Consider the following 24,072-nt stretch of genomic DNA (forward strand, 5'->3'; position numbering starts at 1 on the left):
TGGGCCTTGCAGCATAGGCCTGTAACTGCAGCTACTAAGGAGACTGAAGCAGGAAGATCATTTCAAGGACTGCAAGAGCTACAGAGTAGGTTTAAAGTCAGCTGATCCACTTAGGGAGATTTGGTCTCAACATTTAAAACGAAAGCGTGGGATACTGACTGCTTGCCTGGCATGTGCGAGGTCCTGGGTTGGATTTCCAGCACCAGTGAGGAAAGGTGAAAAAGCCGAGATGAGGGAAGCGAGGGGAACAGTAAACAGAATACTAATACAAAAATGAGAGAGGGATCATTACTGTCTCAAACGACAATAAAAGTATGATGAAGGGGCAGGCGTGATGGCACACATATGTAACCCAACATTCAGGATGCTAAGGTAGAAGAAGAATGAATTTGAGGCCAGAGTGGGCTATGAAGTTGAGTTATAAGACAGCCAACAGCCTGGATTACTAGCAAGACCCTGTCTCTCTCTCTCTCTCTTTTTTAAGAATGACAAAAGAATACTATGAACTACTGCAAACCCACACGATGTTGGCTTGAAATGAAATGAACCATTTCTGTGAAAGAAACAACCCACCAAAGTTCTTACAAACATAACCTAAACAGAGCATATACACAAAATAAAAAGAACCAGTCACCTGAAGAGAGCTTTATCTATTAAGGAAAGTGAACCAGTACTTATTCACCTTCTTAAGCGGAAAGCACAAGGCCCCAGTGATTTCACTAGTGTACTCTGGTAAGCACTTAAGAAGAAGTATTTTCTCTCTCGTTTTATTTATTTTATGCATATGAGTGTTTGCAAGTATGTAGGTACACCACATGTATGCCTAGTACCATGGAGGTCAGCGGATGGTGTTAGATCTCCCAGAACCTAAGATAATAGAAGACTGAGCTACCATCTGGGTGCTGGGAACAAAACCTCTGTAAGTGGTTTATGTTCTAATTAATTACTGACTCATCCCTCCAGTCCTCTAATTCTTTATAATCTAAAAAAGGTAGAAGGCCTACTTCCTAACTCTCTCTAAAGGAAAGCATTATCCTAACACCAAAGCCAGACAAAGATATAAGGAAATCTACAGACTAATACCTCGAATAAACACAAATGGAAAAATCCTCAACAAAAGAGATGAATTTCAATAAAGTACAAAAAGAATTACTCATTCAAACCAGGTGGGATTTATCCCAAATGTACAAAGCTGGTTCTAAAATCTACTGAGGACTACATATCAACAGGTAGAAAAATCATGTGATTCCAGCAATGGCTGCATAAAAGGCACTAGAAAAAAAAATCTAACAACTTCATGATAAAACTATCAGAACCTAGGAGGCAGAATATCTTTAAAATATAACTCCCTGATTCTAAGTGCAGGCTTATGTAAGTCACCTCTTTCAAACTCCACAGGACAGAAGGGTGAGGGGTAACTTTACAGTAGGAAAACTTACAAGCAAGCACACCTCAGCCAAGAAGAGCCAGGTCAACAGCAAGAGCTGCAAACTATGTCGTGTGTAGCCTTGACATAATGTGATGAAAATGATACTGTACCTCTGAATTTCCTTCCCAGAACTTTAGAACCATGGTCAAAAAAAAAAAAAAAAAAAAAAAAAAAAAAAGCCGGTTCTTGTTGCATAAACATGAGAATCTGAGTTCAACCCCAGCACCCACAGAAAAGCCAGGTGTGTGTGGCAGCCCATGCCTGTAATCCAGTGTTAGGGAAGAAAGAAGATTCCTGGGGTTTCCTGGCCGAGTCTAGCTAGCCAGGTTCAACGAAAGAGTGCCTCAAAAAGTAAGATGAAAGAGTTCCTGCAGGAAGACACCAGACATTGCTCTCTGGCCTCTACCATGGACATGCACAAACCCAAAGCACAAACACAGACACACACACACACACACACACACGCACACACCACAAGAAAACTTCAAAATCCAATAACATGACTTTTACAAAACACTTCAACACTACTCCACAAAACTATCAAACTCACCAAAAAGAAGCATCTGAGAAACTCAGAGCTAAGAAACAAGGAGAATGGTAAATATGTGGTACATCTAAAAACCAAGGAAAGCTGAGTATATTACTTTAAAGTTTATAATAATGCATTACTAGCACTCATAATGTTCCAGAAAATGCACTACACTAATAAAATATGCCAAAAGGAGAACTTGCATATGAGGTATATGAGCTCCAATTTCCTGTTAAAATAAACTTTAAAACAATCTATATTAATAATTATAAAGTTATAAAAAATGAAAATCTTAGGCTGGGAGACAGCTTAGTTGGTAAACTGCTTGCTCACAAGCATGAGAGCCTGAGCTAGATGCCCAGAACCCACATTAAAAAGTCAGGTGTGGTGGTGTGCATATATGTAATTGCAGCACTAGGCTGATGGGGGGTGGCCGGTATCAGTTCAGTGAGGAATACCTAAGGCTGATCTCTGCCCTTCATGGGCAGGCATGTAAACACACACACACACACACACACACAGCCCCTCAGTGCTAGGAGGAGGAAGAGGAAGAAGTTGATGGGTACTTCTGACAATATAAGCCAATTTTCAGAATAAAGAGTTGGTACATTAAAGAGACATTAGAATTTGGCTTCTTTGTCAAGAAGAACTTTAGAGTTCAATTTTAGCTTATAAGGATTTTAAAGAATATTTTTTGGGTAACAAGGTCTTACTATGTATCTCAAAGCCCAAATGCTTTGTGTGCATTGTTGCATGAGACTCAGGAAAGTCTTTGAACGGAATTGAAAGCTGGCTAACAGTTTTCTAACAGTCAAAAAGACTTAGAAAAAGAGCACTTCATGGCAAGATCAAATGAAATAACTGATTCAACCAAAGCTAATCAATGAATGCTAAAAATAGCAGGAAAATGCTAATGGGAAACACGATACAGGAAACCACAATGTCATGAGGACAGTTCTGATCTTTATAATACCTCTGCTGAAAACCTCCTTACTTTAGAGTGATGACCTGAAGCCTTGTCTTACATATGAATATAATGGACAGAGTAGCATCAAAGCTGAAAACCCTAAATACAATGTAATCTGTAAATCCAAACTTCTGTTTTTAGAAGCAGTCTGTAAAGATAAAAATTAACCACAAAGAAACAACCAACTAAATCCAAAGTTTGGGAATCATCTACCAGACAACTGGCCTGGTGTGTTCAAAGATCCAGCATCACAGAAGGCAAAACAGAGGTAAGGACAACTGTAGTGGGTTGACAGTATCAGCTCTGGCTGGAGACACCAAGCTACGGTGGAACAGGATTCTGATCATGGCCCACCTCTCCAGAATCAACACTAACTACCACAGGAAACTACCTTTTCAAGAAGGAGCTCCATAGCACCTGGATGTAGCAAACTGACCTTCGGAGGAACAAACCAACAAGATCAGGTGGCACATTCCTATAATCTCAGCATTTGGGAAGCAGAGGCAAGAGAGTCAAGCACCAGGGTAGTCAAAGCTTCACAGTGAGACTAAGATTTAAAAAAAAAAGTCACTGGGGGGTGGGGGACAAAATGTTAACTACTGTCCAAGTGGCAGTATAGGTGAGGTGTTTCTGTAAGCTTCTGTCAGCTTGCTTGTAAATGTAAGTATTCTAAAATAATTGGGAGTCAGTTTAAGGGGATCAGTTAAGAAGGCACCCAAAATAAAAGCACCAACCTACCAAATAGTGGTAGCAGAGCTATGGTCAAATGCAACAAAGAAACACTTCTCTAAGCAACTTAGAAAAGCTCTTAGGAACTTTGAGAGATGAGGCCATAAGGAAAGTTTAAGAAACAACTTTCATCTTCCAAAGGCTTCTTCATCAAAGACTATTGAGAAAACCATCGAAAATAGAACATTTCAGTAACTCATTTCTCAAAAAAAAAAAAAAAAAAAAAAAAAAAAAAAAAAAAAAAAAAAAAAAAAAAAAAAAACAGATGGGAGGAACATGTGAAAAGCTACTTTTCCTCTTCAAATACTGCTCAAAGGTGATGGTAAATTCATGACTCTGAAATTCACAAGTATGGGAACAGGCTAAAAACGAACACAAATGAGCTCACAAAGACCTAAAACCATACGTATATTAAGATAGTAGTAATACACAGCTGGAGAGATGGCTCAGAGGTTAAGAAACTGTGCTAGCTGCTCTTCCAGAGGTCCTGAGTTCAATTTCCAGAAACCACATGGTGACTCATAACCATATATCTGGAGCCCTCTTCAGGCAGAATACTGTATACATAATAAATAAATCTAGTAATACACAATAAATCAAATTGTCAAAACTCTTGTATCTAACAGGGTACTACAGAATTACATTCTCTCTGCAATCCTTTGCCCTACTAAAAGATATGCTGTGGACATGGAAGTGACAAGGCACAGTTATAAACTCAGCTACTGTGGAGTATTTAAGATGTGTTACGTTTGTTTATGCTGTGGAACATTTGTTTAATGATGCAAAGATGTGTTACATTCTTTTATGTTGCATTGTTTAAAACTCTGTGAAGCTGTGTCTCTTTGCCTTTCTAAAACACCTGATTGGTCTAATAAAGAGCTGAATGGCCAATAGCTAGGCAGGAGAGAGAGATAGGTAGGGCTGCCATGCAGAGAGAATAAATAGTAGGAAAAATCTAGGCTCCAGGAAAAGAGGGAGGAGCAAAAAAAAGGAGGAGTGGAGGATGCCAGGGGCTAGCCAGCCAGCCTTGGAGTAAGAAGGAAAGCATGATATATAGAATATAGAGAGGTAAAAAGTCAGAATTAAATAGAAACGAGATAATTTAAGCCAGAAAATCTGGCTAGAAATAGTCAAGCTAAGGCTGGGAATTCATAAGTAAGAATAAGTCTCAAGGTATTTATTTGGGAGCTGGGTGGTAGTCCCTTAAAGAGTTAAAAACAAAACCCAACAACACTCAGCCCCACTGCTGACTCTCCCATTTACCAAGTTGGAGATCATTCAAGGGTTTCTCTGTAGAAATCTTTAAAGAATCACTCAGTGTGGTTTTTCAGTGCCTCCTTCACAAGCCTACCAATTGTGCCAAGTGCTCTTGAATGTGACCGCCTTGTCTCACTGACATGAAAACATTATCCTACATTATCTCTCACGAACACTGCAAAATGCCACCTTTCTCTTTTAAAATTTCTTCTTATCTTCTTTTCTATTAAGTGATAATACACAGGAACCAGTACTCCAACTCTGCCCTTGAGGAAGAACTAAATCTGCATACACTATGATGTCCAATAAATTTTACGTCATCAGACTAACAAATCACTTTCCTCACAACCATGAACTAGGTAAGTCATATTAACTGTCTCACTAGGAGAAATTAGAAAAACTGGACACACTAAAAAAAAAAAAAAACTCCCTGGAAAACCTGGGGAGGGGGGGAAATACACACACTGAAAACAAAAACTGAAGCCATTTGAGCGCCTTCACTGTGAAAAACCAAGATCTAGTAACGTAAGGAAATTTGGCATCTGGACTACTGTCTTCCAGGTTATCTGCCAGTTCCTATAATGTGGTTAAGATGAACTCTCAATGAATCAACAAGGTCAGAGAGGATTAAATAATGCAGTCAAGAGGCCCACATAGCACAGGCACAGAGAAAAGAGCTATCCTTGGCCTTTCTTACACTAGGTCAGACTCCAAGAGCAAAGAAAATATAAAACAGAGCAGTCTTTCTAGAAGCAAGGGCCTAGTTCTCAAACACCTCAATCTCTAACAAGATTAGGACAATCCATGGCTATACAGTAAGACCCTATCTCCCCTTCATAAAAACAAAGCAAACCAACCATTGCCAGAGAGTCCTCTAGCACTACAAGCAATAAGACTGTCTTCTATCCACACAGCTCACACTTCTGTTACCCCATAGTCTATATACATCTATAGCATTTCCCTGCTGTCATCTGTCCTCCACTCATTGTAACCTTAAGCAAATGGCTCATGAAACGTGATGTTTCTTTACTCCCATCACCACTTGCAGACTTCAGACGTGCAGGCAGACCTTTAAATGTATACATACACATACATGGGGCTGAAGATGAAATTCTGGATTTTGCACTTTGCTAGGCAAGCTTCTAACACTAGGATTACACCCAGCTCCACTCTCTTTAATTCAACTTCTTCCTGAATTCCACAAATTTATCTCTTATTCCCACCTCAGGAGACCACATCCAGGATCATCCTGGGCACTATCAATGCCAGTAACTGATACCCTAGTGAAATTTTCCTCTGCTCCCTTCCAAATACTAACAAAAATTCTCAGCATCTCTATGCTATGACTTCTGTTATACACATGTTCACTTAACTTCCTCTCGTCCATGTCAGATTCCATGATTCTGGTCCTCCTCTCAGCACACCTTTTAAAAAGTCTTCTTTCCTTATTCCTTCTTTTGTTCTAAACTGGTGTGATAATCAGTTTTGTGTCAACTTTACTAGGCTGTTGTACCAAGTTATTTAACTGAACACAAATCTAACAGCTATTAAGATATTTTATAGATGTTAATATTTGTAGTCAAAGACATGAAGCACAGGAAATTATTCTTGGTAATGTAGACAGGCTTCCAACTGGTTCAAGAAAGATGAAATTCTGCCTCAAGAGTACACATAAGCCACCACTGTAGCCATGTTGATGTCTGAAGGCCGTGCTGATGCCGGGGTCATGCTGATTTGAGTGTTCCACACAGGAGCCATGATGGTATCTAGGTCTGTGCTGCTGTCAAGGACCATGTCTGCGTCTGTGGCCCTACCACAGACAGGGTCTGTGTTGATGTCCATGACCCATGTTACAACTACGAACCATGTGTGTTAAAATCGGAGGGCCACGCTGCGCAGTCCCTGCCCTTCACTGGCTCTACTTCTTACCATGGGTACAGCAGAGCTGATCCTGATGGTGAGGATCCAGGAGAGCAGGCTCTGATCCTTGCCTGAGGTGGGGCATTTCCAGCAGGGGCCCTGGATGACCAATTTAGCTACATCCAGGCCCACATCCAGTCCTTTGAGTTGGCCCACCCCAATATCTACACCATCTATGACTTGTTGGAGTGTGTAAAGGGATTAATCCTGTGGAACCAGAGCTGCAAGATCTCCATGACTTGGGGCAACAGCAGGATCTCCGAGAGGAGATTCGGTGAGGGTCCAGTATTGATGATGTACTAGAAGCCAGAGGCCTTGAACCTGACCAAGGGTGATGTGGGAGGGCCTTCTGTTTTAATAAAGAAACTGCCTTGGCCAGCCCTTAGGTGGGTGGAGTAGACAGAACAGGAAGAAGGAAGTAAGGTAGATGGCTCAGTCAGATGCCACGCCTCTCCTAAGTGAGATAAATCGCCATGCCTCGCCTCTCTGGGGCAGACCGCCGTGCCTCTCCTCAGGGAGACAGATGCAATGAAGCCAGCCGCCAGGTCAGACATGCTGAATCTTCCCCGGTAAGATACCACTCGTGGTGTTACATAGATTATTAGATATGGGTTAAAGCAAGAGATGTGAGAATTAGCTAATAAGAGGCTGGAACTAATGGGCCAGGCAGTGGTTAAAAGAATACAATTTGTGTGTTGTTCTTTCCGGTTTTAAGCTAGCCGGTGGCCAGGAGCCGGGCAGGATGAAAGGCAGGCCTGCCCGCGCAGCTCCTCACTACAGAACAAGGGCACATTACATAATGAACATTTATTTGTAAGTAAAACTGTTTGGACAAAAGGGTATACTGCAAGATACATAGCAGCCCTCAATGCCACTAAGATGAATGAAGAGGTGATGGAAAGGTAGAAAAGAAAGAGGAGCCAAGTGTTTTTAAAATAATATTCTTATTAATTTTTTTTGTTTTCTTTGGGAGGGCACTGCAAAAGTAAAGGGTGAATAGGGAGGGGCTGGGAAATGAGTGGGACTCGAGTATATGATGTGAAATTCCCAGAGAGTCAGTAAAAAATTATTTTAAAAAAGTATACATCAGTCTAAAGCAGAAGATCTTAACCTGTGGGTATCAACCTCTTTAGGGTTCAAATGACCCTTTCACAGGGTTCACCTAAGACTATCAGAAAACACAGATATTTATAATTCATAACAATAGCAAAATTACAATTATGAAGTAGCAATGAAAATAATTTTATGGTTGGAGGTCACCACAACACAAGAAACTGTATTAAAGGACCGTGGCAGTAGGAAGGATGAAAACTACTAAACTAAAAAGTTCTTCTCCTACCTATTTATGCCACAAACTGCAGACCTGCCAAAGCTCACACTAGGAAATTTTTGGAAATCTTATCTACCCATCTGTCTATACTGCCTACTATTTTATTTTAAAGATTTATTTAGCTGAAGAGGAAGGAACAGACAGGATGGAAAACCTCTGAGTTCAAGGCAAGCATGGTCTACAAACTGAGTCCCAACCAGGGCCACATAGTAAAAGATCCAGTCTCAAAAAAAATTAACTAATATTAATTAGAGATTTATTTATTTCTATGTATATTGGTGTTTACTTGCATGTAGGTACACCACATGCACACTTCATGCCCCAACCTCCTGGAACTGGAGTTTACAGACAGGTGTGAGACATTTGGGGTCTGGGAATATAACCCGAGTCCTCTGTTGGAGCAGCAAATGCTCTTAACCACTGAGCCATCTCTCCTGCTACTGGTTTTGATTCTCATAAAAATTGTGTTAAACCTGGCAAAGCCTCACCTTGAATAAATCTGAACACCTGACCTGTACTTTTTTCTAATCAATTAAATAATGTGGTATTTGGAAGTTGGGGTGGCAGTGACAAACCAAGTTAATAGTTTTAAATTCAAGATTTCAAACCTTAAATGAATAATCAATACAACCTGGCAAAGTGTTCCAAACTCCCTACACTCCCACGTTCTTCTGCATGCCTGAATGACCTTCTTTACTGAAAGAAAAAAAAAAAAAACACAGAGATCAGGGTCAGAGGCATGTTTTCACCTTCAAACAACAAGCTTCCTTTGAAGAGCACAAACTGATGGGATTCCCTCATCTGATGGAATGGAAAGCATCAATCCTCCGACAAGGGCCAAACATGCCCATACTCACTTTTTGCATCCCACAGTTTCATCCTTTAAATGTCTGCATCTACTGTGTCTGAATTTAAAATCAAAACCCAAAAAAACCAACAAAAACAACTTCACCACGTAATCAACTTTAGTTTCTTTCTTGTTTAAATAAATTATTCATCAAGATGATCAACAATTTCTCAGTAATCTCTGTAACTGTTTCCTCATCTGTAAGTGGGTTAGCATGCTTCAGTCATCGTGGGATGCTTGCTACGAAAAGCACTGGAACAGTACTTGGAACATGGTGAGCCTGTGTCAGTATCAACTATTTATATCACTAGTATACACCGGGAATCCTATTTTCCCTGAGTCCTCTCCTCCCTCCTCTTCCCTCTCCCTAGCTTACTCAACAATGTGTGGGTCTTCAGCAGTAAACTACTTCAGTTTCTAAGGGCCAGGGCCACGGGTAGGCTGGTCAAAAAACAATGTAATTCTTCTGGAGTATCTTCAATCAAGGATGAGACCAGAAACCTCAGAGTCAAATCAAACTTATTCTGTTTACCTCATCCATGTTTTTCTGACCTGTTTATTTTGTCAAGTTCACTTTTCCAAGTATAACAACTTCCCATAAACACTTCACTCCTTTTCCTTCTCACATTATGTAGATCTTAACTGCATACTTCTGATGGCAGACTAAGCTACATTAAATAAATTATCTCTAGGTGCTACACAATCTATATTGTGACCACACAGGAAACAATGAAGCTCATGACTAAGCCTGTGCTCACCATCAAAGGCTGCTACTACCCCCATTTAACATATGGCAAAAAAAAACAGAAGAAATTTTTAAACAAAAAATTAGAAAAAGAAACTAGGGCTGGAAAGATGGCAAAGAGGTTACAATCACTTGTTGCTCTTCCAGAGAACTTATTTGGTTCTCAGCATCTATTTGGTGGCTCACAACTGTGAATAACTCCAGTTCCAGGGGACACAATGCCCTCTTTTGTCAATGTGGGTATGTGGTGCACAGGCTTATATGCAGGAAAAAACACTCACACACATAAGTAAATAAATAAATCGGAAAAAAATTAAAATAATATTAAAACATCCAAAAAGACTTAAGTAGCAAACGTTTTCTATGGCATTATTCTTTTGGCAATTCTCTCATAAATACAAAAAACAAATCTTCATGACAAACTGAATGTATGTAATTGAAGTCAATCATATCTGGGGGTGGGTGGTGAAAATGTTAACCAGTGTGAAAACTCTCTCAGTATTGGACCTGATCTCTATCATGACCTGTAGGTTTTGGAAACGTATACATACACAGGCAAACACACAATGTGTATGTAAATGTTTTCCCAATAAAATAAAAAATAAGATGACCCCCAACAGAAATGGCAACAGGATTGACAGAGAAGGGGTAGAGATGACACCTGGCATGTTAATTATAAAGCTCACACAAGCTAGAGAAATGGCTCAGTGGTTAAAAGTATGTTCTATTCTTGCAGGGATCCCACATTCGGTAGCTCACCCATCTGTAATGCCAGCTCTACGGAGTCTCCGACACGCTTTTGACCTTATGTGCATGTGCATACACACACACACACACACACACACACACACACACACACACACACACACTCCACCATGCACAAACCCAATCCCCCTACACATATATACACATAATTTAAAATAAAGATAAAACCTTTTTAAAAGTTCACATACACAAACAGGCCAGAAGCCTGGAAAAGTAAAATATCTAAGAAAATTAACAAAAGGGCATTAGCCCCAACAGAAAGCACACTATAAAGTACAGCAATTAAAACAGAATGACTTGGTTTCCAAATGCACAGAGAAGTCAAGGGAATAGTAATATCCCAAGCACATGCAGAAATTCAATAAATAATAAAAGTGGCAGTTTAAATCAGTAGGACAAAAATTATTTATTAGATAATGCTGAAGCACCGTTATGATTATCTGGTTAAAAAAATATGGTTAGACACATGTGTAAAATCATACCCAGGAAAGGCAGACAGCAAATTTGGAAAATCTATTTCCAATAACCAGTCTGGAGCTATTTCCCTAGAGGAAAAAAAAAATCTGCAAATCTAAGAAAATGAACAACAAATCGAGGATAAGGTTAGTTCACAAAATAGTAAATACAAACAGTACTTCCATGTTGCTTAATCTCACGCCTAAGGGCAATGAAGAAGCAGCTACCTTTACCCAGTGCTGGTCTAGTAGAAACCGGACAACTTTAGTGACAAACATCAAAACTGCAAATGAACAACACTCTGAGCCACCACTTTCACCTCCACAAGTATATCCTATACATTCCTACATAATGTGATGTGTACACAACATAATCAATCTATTTGGTCAAAAACAGCCTAACTGCACATCAAAAAAAGAGCGAGTTAATTAAATAGTACTCCTTCAGATTTTAAAGATAGGGTCTCAATATGTCCTAGAACTCACTATGTAGACCAGGCTGACCTTGAACTCACAGAGATACAAGATGCTCCTGGAGCATTTGGATCAAATTAAATGCCAACACACCTGGGCAAATTGCACACCTTCATGATGAAATTAAGCACTTGATGTTTGTGTTCACCCCCAAATACATGTATTAAAGTTATAGCCTCCAAAGTGACAGTGTTTGGAGATGATCATTGGGAAGTAATGATGTTAGATGATCTCATAAGGGTAAATTAATGTCCTTAGAAGAGGAAGAGAAACAAAGTGCTCTGTAACCATGTGAAAATGCAGGGAGAAGGAAGAGGAAACTCACCAAGGGAATCAACTCATCAGTGTGAGAAATGTATTCTGTTGCTTAACCTATCCTGTGTATGGTATAACAGGAGGCCAAATAGCCTAGACCAATGGAGTACCACAAAGCTACTTTAAAAAATGTTATTTACATAGTGATATACTCTATAAGCTCTTATTAAAGGGAAAAAAAGAGCAGCAAATCTGCACTACTTAGATACAAAGGGAACAGGGACAGTGGATACTCAGTATGATCCCTTCCTGGAAAGAGCAAAATCCAGGAAAATAAAAGCAAAAGGTTTCTTAAAATACTGTGGCAAAATGACAAGAACTGGCAAGAGACTTTGTAATCTTTACTTGTGCCAATTATTATACTATCTATGCTTATCAGTGTTTTTGATTGCATGCAGGTTATGTTCAACCTGTGACCCAGGAACTTGCCTGCATGTAGCTGAGGCTAGTTATGAATGTGGCTCAACACCAAATACTAAGCTTTCTTAAAACACTGAGTTGCTGTTGCTGTTTCATTTTGGAGGATAACTCCAATGACCAGTTCTCAAATGTGAGCCCTATAGGTGACAAGGTGCTGGGTATTGTCACTGTCAAAAGGTCACCAATTATTACCAACACCTATCAGGATCTGTACAAAGTGGTAGACAAACTATCATTTTTCTGTAATTCACCTTACAGAAGATGTCTTAATTCTGAAACAGAGATCCAGGGTTTTGGACAAGAGAGATCTACATTTACTTATATATAAATCACCTTTGAAAGGATCCACAGGAATAGTTTCCAAGTGGAGAGAAACAAGGTAGCTGGCAAAGTGAGACGCTTAACTGTGTATCACATTTTAAGTCTTAGAAATGCTGATTAAAGTTGGTGTGCTACTCTGTAAAAATATATATGAAATGTAAACAAATTCTCAGTGTAACAAAGCCAGACTGCTTCGGGTTTTCTTGTGGTTGGAGAGAGCCTTTCTCTAGTCTTTGCAGTAGTAGCTTTTCCCTCCTCTATGTCACCTTCAGTTGACTCAAACAACTTCTGTGTATAAGGGACCCACCCTCTCAAGAGTCAGGAAATAGGAAGTTCCTACCTCACTAACAGCCTTCAGGAAATGCTAAATCCTTAATGGTTTTCCAAGCAAGGCAGGTGTGTAGGGCTGGCCTTAGCAATATGGTGGCTGGCAAGCTGGGTCTTCTGAGCAAGAGAAAGCTTCTCAATCCTGGAGTGTTGTGGGATTTTGATCCCTTTAGCCAATGGCTTTGGGTATTATGAATCCTAGGACATGGTCTTGTCTGCAGATGTGATTATTTTTTTAAAAAGACTTATTTATTATGTATACAACATTCTGCCTCCATTTATGCCTGCAAGCCAGAAGATGGCACCAGATCTCATTATAGATGGCTATGAGCCTCCATGTGGTAGCTGGAAACTGAACTCAGGACCTCTGGAAGAGGAGCCAGTGCTCTTAACCTCTGAACCATCTCTCCAGGCCCAAGAACACGATAATTTATAGGCTTAGGGAGAGGGTCTCGCCCTTCTCTTGCTCCCATACTCTCTTGGGTGGTTGAAGCCGAGCAGGTGGCTTACTCTTCACCCCTGGGCAGAAGACTGGACGAAGGCAGCTTATCAGCGGCAGCATTTTGTATCAATGAGTATCTCTACCCCTATTTATACCTAAATAAATTCTTGAGAACCCTTAACAGATTTTCGTGGCTTCTTGTAACAAGTGGCACCCATGTGATCTGAACCTGATGGCCCAAGACGCTGCCTCAGACTGTGTGTCACCCAGTCAACGCATAGCCAGTCCACCAGCTACTTGAAGGTGACTGAGATGGTCTGCCTTCTTGCAACATTCTAGCCAAAACATCAGATATAAAAACTTCTGATAAGTTTTACCCATTATCAGAGACTGGCTACAAATGTTACAGCTATCTTTGTGAGACTTAACCATTGCTTTAGATTTTTACAGGATCCCATAAAGATACAGCCACACCCTACACAACAGGAAACAGTTCTAAGAATACAATGCCCCCCTCCCCTCTCCCAATAGGTGGAATGGATGGGTTTTTGTTTTTTTCTCAGGGTTATGGATAACTGTTATCTGTAAGGGTTGGTTAAGTTGTTATAGGGCTTGGGACAGAACAATAAAGATTAGACCCAAGAACCTCGTTTAAAAGAGAAAAAGGAGGGATAGATAGGATAGGACAATAAGGGAGATTACTGTATCTACTTGTAAACTATATTAACAACTACTAGTACTATTAGTGGTAGGGTTCTTGTATATTGATACAAAAGTAAAATTATGTTTGTAGCTGGGTGGTGGTGACACATGCCTTTAATCCCAGGCAGAGGCAGGCAGATCTCTGTGAGTGAAAGGCCAATCGTCTATAAGAGCTAGTTCCAAGACAGGCTCCAAAGCTACAGAGAAACCCTGACTCGAAAAAAAAAATTCCCGTCTAATTTGTATGTTGATACAAATTCAATATTATATTTGTCATATTGTATATGTTCCTATTTCTGCTTGCAATATTTTTGTATAGTTACAAATGTGAATTTATTTTTGTCATACTGTATGTATGATTCTACTTCTGCTTAAGATATTTTGTATACTGAAACAAATTAAGGATATTTTTGTCATATTGCACTATATATTTCTACTTCTGATTAAGCTATTTTTGTATATTGTCACAATTTCAAGTCACTGTCCTCATGCTGTACATCTGTTTAAAGACTATTTTTATAATGTGAAGTTTTAGTCTTTAAGCTATATAGGTTATTAAGAACTATAGGTTTATAGTCATTCATGTTTGCCATACTTATAATTAAGTTAGTTAGGCTTTCTAGATGCACAAAGAATAATTCCATATAGTTACATGATCTTCAAACACCTACAGAATATGACATCTACATATTTTAATAACTGAGAATTCTGTTGACATGAGACACAACTACTCCTGGCAGCACTGATCTACTCCCGAGAGAATTATAGGCACCAAAGACAACCCTAAGGAGCTTGTTTTCTTCTTGGCAAAATTGCCTATTGGGCAAAGAACTGCCCTTGCCTCGACGACTGACAGTAAGCATGTTGTCCAATCTGAAACAAACAGGATACAGGGAAAAGTGACTGCTGAACCTTGTCAAGACAGAGCAGGACAGCCTTTCAAATTTCCCTGCTTCTGGAAATGGTCTGTCAGATACTCTAGGCCTACAGCCAAAGTTGGTTGCCCCAACATTGCAGAGAGACTTTGGGTGACTGTTCAGGCAGCCAGATGCTTGTCATTTCTTGCATCTTTGGGAAGCTGTTTACTTGTACGTCCTACTTACTCAGGTAATATTTTCCTTTTCAGGTCTCTGATAGGGTTAAAAACTAGATAGTCTCAGTTACAATCCTCTCATATTTTATAGGGCATATTAAGCACAAGACTTAGACTCTTCAGGACAGTTATTGGAATAATCTGTTATTTACCAATTACCTATGGCCTAGATATTTAAAATGTTGTTTCTTACTTCATGTTGTTCTTGTTGGCTGTAATTTCATCTTTACTTATATTATACCTTTTCTTTGTTCTAAACAACACTTGATAGTTGTTGTTATTGCATATAGTCTTATGTTAGGATTAGAACCTTCTTATTTAAAAAATGGGGGGAGTTGTGGGATTTTTATCTCTTTAGCCAATGGTTTTGGGAATTATGAATCCTAGTGCAGGGTCTTGTGTGTGGATGTGACAACTTACAAGCTTAGGGAGAGGGTAGCGCCCTTCTCTTGCTCCCACACTCTCTTGGGTGGTTGAAATAGAGCAGGTGACCTGCTCTTCAACCCTGAACAGAACAAATGGATCAAGGTAGTTCTAAACCGTTCTGTATCAGTGAGTACCCCCCTATTTTATACCTACATAAATTCTTGAGAACCCTTAACAGACTCTTGTGGCTTCTCTTAACACTGAAGAAAGGCTTGTTTTTTACAAGTGGTCCAAGCACAGATCAAGCCATGCTCTCAGACCCACAATACAAGCGGGAGGACTCCAGGAAGAGCAGCTGTTCTCGCCCATAAACTTATTTCAATACTCTTTTTGAAACAAATTCAGCGAGGTTTGCCTTTTTTTGATTCTTCTATACACTTTCAACTATAACCAAACATTAGGAAAGATACTTTGCTTTCTGTACTTTACTACGTGAGCATATTTTTTTAAGGGTGGGCTAAGTAATGCTAAGGTTGGGATATTTCCAAATGTCTCAATTCCTAATGAAATGGCTAACAATATTGCTTCAGTGTGTTAGGACATGCATGCTTGTCCTTATCCCCTATGAAATGATATTCAAACCATTCAGAAGCGAGACTGACTTTAATATAGTACATGTCAGGCTCTCAAATCATTTACTACCTAAAGTAGAAAAGAATGGGTTCAATAAATCTGGCTTGTGTTAACATCAGTGTCTTTATAGTTGCTACCCTTAAAAAGGAACAAGAAATCTGATAAATCATTTACTGTGTTCCCAGAGACTATACAGAAAACTAGAAAGTTCAATGAACTACTGTGGGTACCAGGCCTCTGATAAATTCAAATTTCTCAAGACAAAGGTCTCCATAAGATTAGACATAAAGATGAGACAGTATTTCAATTCTTCAAATGTGTTACATGATTAGAATTATTCTCAGTTCCTAGATTCCTACTTCACAGATATTTGCCAAAATAAATCTGAGAAAGCATAGGGAATACTCTGTTGCGGAAAATGGCTTTAAAAAAAAAAGAGGCAACATGGCATTGTACTAGAGATTATTATTTGTTTTTGGAATGCTTACAAATTTTAAGACAGAGAGGATTACTGGTCCAAATGTTAACACACACAAAAAATCCCAGTAAATTCAGATTAGTTGAGATTTTCAAACTTTAGCAAATCCACTAGAGATGTAGACAGAAACAACCGGTATATTTGGAAAACCTGAATATACATTCTGCAACAAAATTATTTTATATTTACTTCATACTTTGCACTCATTCAAAGTTTAAAAAAAAAAGTCAAAACTCCAAAATTTTCTGAGTGTTTTACCTACTACCAAGAACCAAAGTAGTCTCATGTACCATCTAATTTAAACCTCAGGACCCTGTAAGATGTGTGATATTCCTTTCATCTAGTGGCTAATAAAGCAGGCTCAGATATGACCTGAACTAGCTATGCCACAGATTTAGTTACATTTGGAAAATGGACTGGAACTCAGAGATGGCCCTAGAGTTATGCTGGCCATTGCCTAAGTTTTGATTCCTAAACTTTTTAAAGAATTGGCAAATTTTAATCAAATTTGAAAGTCTCTAAATCATAACAGGAGATACAGGTATCTGCTCTATTTGTTATATAACTCACAACATACAGAAAAGAAAGGCACAAATTTTCTCAAAGCTCTCACACACACAAATTCTAAAACTAAATTTCAGTGAAATTTGGCTGTTCAGACTTGCAGCAGGCTTTGGTAGTGGGGAGGCTTTTCACACATCCTTTAAAGGAGCATAAATTCACTGTATAACCATGTCATAAGTCCTGTCTTTGAACCATAAGCTTCTTGGGGTTAAGGAACTCTCCATTTTCACATCTTCCACAGTCTTTGAAAGTATTTTATCAAAAAGCATGGTGCTGTGAAACAAAAAGAATTTTCATTCAAAAAACCTAGTTTATGGCAAAAACTGTTCTATAAGTCCGATACTGGAGACAAATTATCAAGTTTCTGCTTCTTTCTTTTCACCAGGAGTCTTCCTCACTCAGAAGGACTCAGATGAAGAACCTGCAGCAGGTGCTATACTGCTGATGACAAAGTCCCACGGAAACATGGGTTTGATCTACTGCTCTAAAGACAGGATGACTCATTTCAGTACTCCTGTCACCTTTTAGCAAATTCCGAATCCTGACTTTTCCTAAAAGGAGAGCTGCATTGGGGTAAGAATGCACCGCTCCTGGTGTTAGGTAGTGACTGTGCCTGCGCTAAGTATCACAGTTCAAACAGGCAAGTGATTCATGTGTAAAGCTCCAGGGTTGTGACTTCCTTGCCCTACATGAATCAGGAAGGCTACTACCCATACGACTGACTTCATCAGTCTTCTAGAGAACTGGCATCTTAATGTCAGACATTATACTTCTACACCTGCAGCAAAGCATCTCAAGTATGGAGATGACTCAAACTCGTCAACTGACAGGCAAAACAAAGCAGCAAGAAGCTGGTGCCTATTCGGCAACCCCTCAATTACCACTAGGATGGTTTATGGCTAATTATTAACAACAAATTACTGTTTCACTGGCCATCTAGTATCTTCCATAATATCATTCATGAAACAAATAATTAATTGTACAAAAATAATGGTATTCATTTGGTATGATTTATTCTTTAACTTGGGTAACCCAGGCTGGCCTCAAACTCCTCTTGCCTTGGCTTCCCAAATCCTGGGATCACAGGCATGTACTACCACACATGCTCAATTTACTCTTACACTAATTTCCTTCCCAAGTAATTTCTCTCAGTATTCAAAGGAGCATGAAGTATACAATGTCCTAATATGCCATGACAGTTAAAGGGTACCATTTTCAAACTCATAAAGGGAACATATTTATTAACAGAACCCATACTCTCTTCCTTTCAAACACCAGACTGCTTTTTTTTGGGGGGGGGGGGGACACAATGAAATGATGCTCCAGGGTGGAAAGGAATAGTGATCGGTGCATAATTAAACAAGTAGACTAAAAAAAAAAACAACACTAAGAAATACTCTATAAGGGCCACTCTTTTATGTGAATTAAATCTCAAGAAAGCTGTTTAAGTAACAGAATTTAGAAAACAACCTAACTGAATCTATGCAGAGTCTGTGTGTGAGCCACTCAAATGATTTCTTTATTCAGGTGCCCCCCAGGAACCTCATATACTTAATTAAGTAAAGAAATATAAGTTTGGTGCCTCAAGACCTATATCTCATAGTAATAAAATCATTTTCTTATTTTATTATTCCTATTTTACAGTAAATAGGTTCACCGGAACTACTTTCATATCGGAAAGAAGTATTTTTTAAATAGTGGAAATGTGCCAAAACTTGGATAAATTCATAGTATTTTGAGTTTTAAACCCATATGCTCTGTAAGTCCAAGTTAAAACCTTTCTTAGTAAGCAACTCTAAAACATTAACCAATTCTAAATAGAAATAAACTACTTGTAAAATACATATGGGTGTTGTACTTTTCTACCTTAAAAGAAATCATAAAAAACTTGCAAATTATTTCAAATTCACAAGTTATTTGTATTAGTTACAAGAGGGTAAATATAGCTCAGTGGGTAAAAATACATTCCCTGAAAGCCCGGGAACTGGGGTTCAATGTCTAGAACCCACATAAAGGTGTAAGAAGAAAATCAACCTCACAAAATTGTTCTCTGGCTTCCACATGCACACAGGATCATGTGTACCCCTGCCAATCATGCCCCTTAACAGTAACTTTTTTTAAGGGAGATAAATGAAATCGTGTTAGATTCCTAATGAAACACCTCTGTTACGTCTGGGTGTATTCATACATATGGCTGGAGAAAGCCCTTATCTAAAATACTGGAAGTGGACAACATGCCAACTTTGACGACAAAGTACCAAGTAAATGCCCCTTACCTAGAAGGGACTGAAAGTGTTTCAGAGTCTGGAGCAGTTCTGACTTTGGATGCTAGGGGTGCTCAACTTTTACACATGCACAGACAGACACATGCCCCACAGTCTTCTACTTTATTAACTATATACCAAAAAAAAAAAAAAAAATCGGGGTGGTTTTAAAACAGCAAATGGCCTAGAAGTGAAGCATAAACAGTAACTCCAAACCCTCTCTTGTCTTGACAGCTAGTGCCCTCTATTAATTTATGATCCAGCCAACTGAGAGTGACACTTGGAAAACTTCAGGGAGAATTTAAAGCTTAACTTTCAATTTTCTCTATAAAAGTCTTTTAATCAACCTAATGTGCATGACTTCCACGCTAGGTGCTGAAGAAATGATGCAAGACAGGCCTCTAAGTACCATTCTGATTGCTTGCTCTCAGCAGGCACAGCAGTAAACAGGCTCAAGAGAGTATCTGACCTCCCAGGTCCAACAGCCTCAACAGAATTGAGGTCACCATTACCAACAAGAAAATTGGGGTAGTGGTGGTAAAATTTAAGACTACAGATGGTATATTTAAGCAAACCTAGCTCTTCTTCCTAACATAACATCACCTTCTGAAGTTCCAGTAAAATGAGCCAAATACCTTACTTAACATATATCCCTTACATAACCGTCTCATTGAAAGGCACATCTAGTCTATTCCAATGTACCCTCTTCTTAAGGGTCTTTCTCTTGGCCTTCACATCCTCTCCATCTGGATACAGTACTACGAGTTGACATTTGAATGAATGAAATAAACAGATGTTCTAACTGACCAAAAGGTACTTGGCGGATGCTGATCTCAAAACACAATAGGCTGACAGACCAGAATTCTACTGAAAAGGCCACTTAATTTCAGAAGTAAAAATGGCAACTACTGGACACCGTGCAGTCAACATGTTATTAAATTCCCGGCGGTATGGGGAAGTTTCGGGAATGAAAACGCAAGGGGTTCCTTTTGGTACTTTAAAATGGACTTGGCTCTACCGTGTCTGGACTGGGAGCCCAGGCGCAAGACAAAGAGACAGCGGTGGGGGAAAGTCAAAAGGTCAGCGCCAGGCGCCCCTCTGAAGGCGCGGCCCGGAGGCCGGCGCGCTCGAGGCCACCGGGCCCTCCGCGGCGTCGCGGCACTCACGTCCGCACAAAGAAACCGCCCACAGTCAAAACACGCTCCCCGTGGGTGCGGGAGACGTCTGTGCGGGCGCGTCGGCCCGATCTTCGCGGGAGCACCTCCGAACTTGCCGCCCGCCGGCTCCATTCTCCCCCGCGCGACGGGGAAGCGGGCCGGAGTGGAGGAGCCAGGTCGCGCGGCGCGGACCACGCCCCCCGCTGCCCCCGCCGCCCGCGCTATTGTTCCCGCGCCGCCCCCGCCCCGCGCGCGTTCCCGGGAGGGGGTCATGGCCGGGGGAAGGCGGCGGCCGCCCGCGCCCCGGCACATACCCGCGCACTCACCCGGCAGTGCAGCCAACGGCGACCGGGAAGCCCGTAGCGGTGAGCGGCGCCGTCCCGCGGTGGCCGCGGCCGCTACTTAGCCCTGCTCGCGGCTCCCCGTTCCGGCCGCGACGTCCGGCCTCGGCCGCTCCGCTGACTAACAGAGACGCGGGTCGTCAACGCGCACGCCCGCCCACGTCATCGCGCAGGGCCCCGCCCCCGCGCCTGCGAGCGGCCTGGGGGGCGGGGCGGCCCCGGGGGCCCGGATTACAAAGGCGTGGCCCAGCCGCCGGGGGCGTGGCTACAGTGGGGGGGGAGCGGGCGGCACTCGCGGAGGTCGCCTGAGGGCGGGGCCGCGGTGGGGGGGTGGCCGCGTGTGAGGGGCGTGGCAGGGAACAGCAGGGGGCGGGTCTGCGACGGCACGTGGCGGCGCGTGGCGGCGAAACACCGGTCATAGCCCAAGCTTGCTGGGCTGCCTGCCGGTGGAGAGCTGTTAGTGTTTGAAGGTCAGGCACGCGTGCCAGCACTCACCTGAGCCACGTAGAATCCTACTTTGACAGACACTCTTCTAAGGTCTACCACCAACCAAGTAAATGTTCTCCAGCTCCCTGGAAAAAGTTCCTTTCTCTTCTCCCTAAAACCCTCCTGCTCCAGGTTCTTTTGTATTAACTAATGTATCTCCAAGACTTCCCGGCCTCCGCGAATATTAGTGATGGACTGATTTACTGAGCAGCCTAACCGTATGACAATAGATGGGAGGCATTTAAATTACTATCATTCGTGCAGTAGAATATATTACTATCATTCATGCAGTAGAATATATTTAGCCCTTTAAAGACCATGTGCTCAAAGGCATTCTTACCAAGTCGGGAAAATAATATCATTAAGCGAGAAACACGTACATGACCAGGCGGTGGTGGCTCATGCCTTTAATCCCAGCACTCGGGAGGCAGAAACAGGTGGATCTCTGTGAGTTCGAGGCCAGCCTGGTCTACAGAGCTAGTTCCAGGAGGAGAGGCTCCAAAGCTACAAAGAAACCCTGTCTCAAAAAACAAACAAACAAAAAAAAAACACAAAAGAAAGAAAGAAACACATACACATAGAATGATTCTATGTATATATAAAATACATTACATACACAGTATATACAAAGAAAAACATGGAAAGGAATATGCCAACTGTTTTGACAGTGGGGACAGTCTCTCTTATACCTGTGTGATATCCCATGATTTCCAAAATATATAAATATTTATTGAATAAAGTCAGAGAGATTATGTTCCCATTACACATTGAGATGCTGTTTCCAGTGATGCAGGCATGAAGCAAATGTGAGCATTCATTCATTCGTTCGTTCGTTCTCTCTATATTTCATCTCTCTCAGCAACTCTTTTTTATTATTTATTTTTATTTTATGTGCACTGGTGTTTTGCCTACATGTACGTCTGTGTGAGGGTGTCAGAACTAGTAACAGACAGTGGGTGCTGGGAATTGACCCGGGGTCCTCTGCAAAAGCAGTCGGTGCTCTTAACTGCTGAGCCCTCTCTCCAATCCCCTTAGCAATTCTTTTATTTCCATTCTTCCTTTATTTCTCCAGTGGGTATTTTATAACTTGCCCATTCTCTTAAAGGCAGTGTTCTAGCACTATCAATAAATAGATCTTACAGAGAAATCCTGTGGTATGAAAATAATAACTATAACTATATACAAATAAAAGAATCAACATTATGATACAAATTATAAGGATATATCAGACTATGATAGGAATCAATATATTAATAAGACCAGTTCTCTTAGGAGCTGTCTGCTGAGTTGAGAACAGGTTTGACCAGATGGAAATTCTGTCAGAGTTAACTTGCTGTGTGAAGGCCCTTTGATGAGAGAGCAGAATAAATAGGGGAAATTGAAGACCGGCCAGCTATTTTGAAACACCAAAGAAAAAGAAATTACAAAATGAAAATGAGAAGACAGATAGAAATATAAAAACCTACGTTGGAAACGTCTTATTCCAAATGTAATGGAAAGGCCCTGGTGTGTCTTCGGCAATGGAGGGCATGATCACGCTGACATCGTGAAAAGATGTCCTATTGCAAAGAGGCCTTTCTAGATCTCTCAAGATGGACCTCTTCTCCATCTACAATTCTTACTAAAAATTTTTTTTCTTCCAGAGTATGAATGCTATTTATAGTTCAAACGATGCTGTAAGACACTGTGTGTCCCCCGTGGCAGAGAAGACAGCATCCTTTCCTTGGCTTTTTTCCTTTGGGTAACCTTAGGGAAGACCCGCTGTTATCCCTTCCCCCATCCGTTTCACTGGTACTCCTCTCCTTATCCTTGAGAGGTCAAACTGGTGCTCAGACCAGATGGGCAAGCGTTTATTCTACCAATAACCCTTAGCAGAGGGACCCCTATGATTTCCCAACCTTTGTCAAAAGTACCTCACTCAATTAGAGGCTGAATTTGAAACTGCTCTTTATGGTGCCATTAAGTAACAGGAGATTCTGACATTCCCCTGTTAAAGAGTCTTTGTCTGTGGGTGGCAGGATTTGGAGGCAAGTGGCAAGCGTGATCCATGTGCCTGCTGTTTCATTGCCAGGGGCCTATATTAAGACAGGATTTGTCTCACCTCCCTGACTCAGAGATGAGCCCTGAGGCCCTCTGGTGCTAATGAAAAGACACAGATCCTTCAGAAAAGCAGAGGTGAGAAGGCAAATTGGTCTCTAGTACAGTAGAATAATCAGAACAGCCATTGAACAATGTATTTCAAAAGAGCTGGCAGAAGCATTTTGAATGTTTCTTCAGAAGGAAATGATAAAAGTTTGAGGATATATTGCTGCACCAAGTGCCCTGATCTGATCATTCCAGGTTGTATAGATATGCGAAATACCGGCCTGAACTCGACAAGCAGGTACAAATAATAACTAAAATAATGGAAAGTATCTTTAAAGACAGTTTGGTAAAGAAATCTTTACCATTCTTAATTCTGCTCCAAAGCAGATTGCCAGACCGTACATTGTCATTTTTGTGAGTAGATTTCTTTGCCTCTCTTACTAAGCGGCATACAGGATTTATTCTCCCATAAAGGTTGGCCTCACTGGCCAGCCTTCCCTGCTGCACAGCTGGTAGGATTAGGAAGTGGCTGGAAGAGGTTAAGGTGTGAGGGCACGGGGAAAAGGCAGAGAGAAGAGTTAGGAACTTTCCAAGTGTGACGCTGTAAAAAGGGACAGCGACTCAGGAGCCC

At 40.8% G+C, this 24,072-nt stretch overlaps 1 protein-coding gene across 2 annotated transcripts in view; it reads right to left on the minus strand.

The window, feature by feature from the left end:
• The window catches only part of Mapk8 (mitogen-activated protein kinase 8), a 74,055-nt gene extending 53,068 nt beyond the window's left edge, over positions 1-20,987 (minus strand). For both annotated transcript variants that reach the window (XM_038349111.1, XM_038349114.1), the window contains exon 1: positions 20,856-20,987. The gene's annotated coding sequence lies outside the window, so the exon portion shown is untranslated. The remainder of the gene's footprint in view (positions 1-20,855) is intronic.
• Between the last annotated feature and the right edge of the window lie 3,085 nt (positions 20,988-24,072).

The sequence above is a fragment of the Arvicola amphibius genome, chromosome 12 (genome assembly GCF_903992535.2).
Source record: "Arvicola amphibius chromosome 12, mArvAmp1.2, whole genome shotgun sequence".
Lineage (NCBI taxonomy): Eukaryota > Metazoa > Chordata > Mammalia > Rodentia > Cricetidae > Arvicola > Arvicola amphibius.